This window comes from Alligator sinensis, unplaced genomic scaffold (genome assembly GCF_000455745.1).
Source record: "Alligator sinensis unplaced genomic scaffold, ASM45574v1 scaffold174_1, whole genome shotgun sequence".
Classification (NCBI taxonomy): Eukaryota; Metazoa; Chordata; order Crocodylia; family Alligatoridae; genus Alligator; species Alligator sinensis.
In genome coordinates this window covers 1,020,865-1,024,185 of record NW_005842516.1, presented here as the reverse complement: position 1 = coordinate 1,024,185, position 3,321 = coordinate 1,020,865, and the positions used below count along the sequence as shown (strand labels likewise).

General features: G+C 36.9%; 1 pseudogene; it reads left to right on the top strand.

Moving 5' to 3' along the window:
• Positions 1-1,966: 1,966 nt before the first annotated feature.
• On the top strand, positions 1,967-2,937 carry LOC102380925 (annotated as a pseudogene).
• Positions 2,938-3,321: the final 384 nt, after the last annotated feature.

The window sequence follows — 3,321 nt, the reverse complement described above, 5'->3', positions numbered from 1 at the left end:
CACTCTTTATTAGCAATTCATTTGGAGATGCTATCTTCTCATAAAGTAGGACTTAATAATTTAACTTTGTTGTTTGCTTAAAATAGTCATATTTTAAATAGTCATCTTTACTTTCTTGTAGCAGACATAAATAGTGAAGGAGACTGGTTTCCCTCTTCATATTGCCTGAGATTTTGTGAAAGCAGTTATTATAATTGAGAAAGGTAAAAATGAGGCATTCCCTTCTTTTTGTAAATGTATCATTTAAGGGAAGTCAAAATTACTAATGCTTATGTCAGGGAAATGATATGCAAGACAGCTGGATCTATTTAGTTGGGGTTTTTTTTCAATACGGAAAAATGATCATATGGCAAAATCATGGGTGTGTGAATGCAAACTCCTGATGCAAGAGGAGAATGTTCTCTAATGGTTCAAGATTCACCAGTCTGGGTTTCAAGGTCTCTTCATTCCACAGAATCATAAAATCATAGAAGTGTACGACTGGAAAAGATCTCAAGAAATAATATAATTCATTCCCTTACACAAAAGCAGGATCAGTTATACTGACACCGTCTGTGACCAATTCTATCTAACCAGGTCTTAAAACTTCTAGCAAAGGAGAGTCTACAATATCCTTGCAATATCCCTACTATTTCACCCCTAGAAAAGTGATCTGGTGAAGATATTGAGGTTAAGGACACCAGAATTCCTGCCTTGGATCTGGCACACATGAACTAAGGAACAATTTTGAGAGGTGATCTTTTCTATGTTAGTACCTACATTCTGTGTGAGTGTGTACTTTAATACCTCCATTTCACAAATAGGCAATATGAATAATTGCATAACAAGTTAGCGTGACTTGAGTATGCTCAGTGACTGAAAAATCATGACCTCCTGGTGTTAATTTTCTCTGAGGCTCTTTACTAATTATGTTCTTTTGATTTTAATCACTCCATGCCTCAAAAAAAGCCTTCTTTTCAATGAAGATCTAATACCACTTCCATTGGCCCATCATGGGTGTTGTGAAGGTAGATTGATCTTTGTTTGAGAGGTACTGAAATATAACAGTGATAAGTATCATAAGAAGTGCAAATCTATTCTCAGTGCTGATGTGCATTTAACAAGTCAGAGTACCAGTTAGAGTTAGAAAAATGTGAAGAGCCCTATTCAGTGAGCATTGCAAATCATAAGCACTGAGTGAAGTATTTATCCTCTATTTATCCGCTATAGTAAGTACCATGGAATAAATGACTGTCATAATGATGTGGACAGGAACAGGGTTTACATAGGAAATATAATTTTAATTGAACCATCCTAGTAAGGGATCTGGTGAATTCTACTTTCTTTGACATCTTTGAAGTATGAATCAATGCCTTTTTTAAAATTCTGATTTAGTTCAGCTATTAGTTTCTAGGTTTCGTATTAGAATTACCAGGGGAAATTATGTGGTCTGCATTATGAAAGAAAATGACAGCAGGGGGCTCATCTACCTTGACTATCTTTGAAAATCATCTTGTTGATTTTTAGAATGACCTTTTTATTCAGAGCACTGATTTTTAGCATAAAATGCTTTTTTTTTGTGGAAAAATAAAAAAAAATTGGTATTTTTTGCCAAAGCCAGAAAAAAAAAAATTGATCAACTTCCCTTCCCATATTCTTACACCTTTTAGTCTTCTAGCACTTGAAAGTGATTTTTTCCAGAAAAAAGGCATTAAAAAATAAAGTCTTCCTTTATCAAAAAAAACATCTACCAGTTCTACCATATTTATTTTCAAATGCAGATTTCCAAAAAATTGCATGAATGCTTAAATTAGTCTTCAAAGGCAGGCATAATCCTGACATTTCCTAACTTTAAGATGTTAGATGATGTCAACTTGGTAATTTTATTTAATTATACTTTTTTCCATAACTATGTTTATAATAAGTCATTCTTATAATAATAAGTCACTCTTTTAACTCCTTATTCAAGCATGAATACAAGGAAATTATGGAAATAGAGAATGGGACCTCTATAACTGAATTCATCTTCCTTTGGTTCCACAGTCTGCACCAGTGGCAGCTGCATATCTTCATTATCTTTCTGCTTTCATGTGCTTTGATCATCACGGCTAATGCTGTTATTATTGCCACAGTCTGGAAAGACAGCCACCTGCACTCGCCCATGTATTTCTTCTTAAGCAACTTCTCCTTCATGGAGATCTGGTACACCACAGTCACTGTGTCCAAGATGCTGTCTGGCTTCCTGGCTGGCAGAACCACCATCTCTGTTACTGGCTGCATCGCACAGCTCTATTTTTTCTTCTTCATGGGCACCACTGAGTGCACCTGCTGGCTGTCATGGCTTATGACTGCTACATTGCCATCTGCTCTCCACTGAGGTATTCCACACTGATGAACAACAAAGTCTGCATTAAATTGGCTGTAGTTTCCTGGGTGAGTGGCTTCTTGGCTCTATTGCCACTTATAATCTCTACTACTCATCTCATCTTCTGTGGCCCCAATGAGATCAACCACTTCTTTTGTGACCTAGCACCAGTACTGAAACTGTCATGTACAGACACCTCAGTCAGTGAGATAACATTCTTCACCGTTTCTTGGGTTGTCATACTCTGCTCCTTCCTGCTTACCATGGTGTCCTACTGCTCCATCATCTCCACCATCTGCGGGATGCCCCCTGTCACTGGGAGGCACAGGGCCTTCGCTACCTGTGTTTCCCGCCTCACTGTGGTCACTGCCTTCTATGGTACCATCACCTTCATGTATGTTCGACCCAGGGCTCACTACACTTTTGAGACAGACAAAGTGGTATCTGTTTTATACTGTGTAGTCACTCCTCTCCTCAACCCCATCATCTACAAATTGAGGAACAAGGAAGTGAAGGAGGCACTGAGGAGGGTGTGGTGCACCAGAGGAAGGTTGTTTCAGAAGAAGCTTATGTTTGTTAAAAGGACTATTTAATGGCAAAAAGGGGATAATCACTCTCAAGAACAGCCTCTTTTATCTACGAGGATAAATGGTTTGAACAATGGTACAAAGCACTGGTCAAACCCTGAATTTCACATTTATGTAACTTTGATTTTAACCGCATCTCTTTTTATTGTAACTACAGCAAAAAAAGATTTGGAGACAAGACAAGGGTTATGTGAATAATTGGGGGTTTTCTTTAGTTCAGAGACCAACAAAAAAAAATGTAAATGAAAAAAATGGGGGGAAAAACACACACAAAAAATGTGTTTTTGATCAAACCATAACATTTTTGATCAACCTAAAATTAACTGATTTTTTGCAATTTGTGTTTATTTTTCTTTCCTATTTTTTTCTTTTTCGATTCAATGTTTAAGT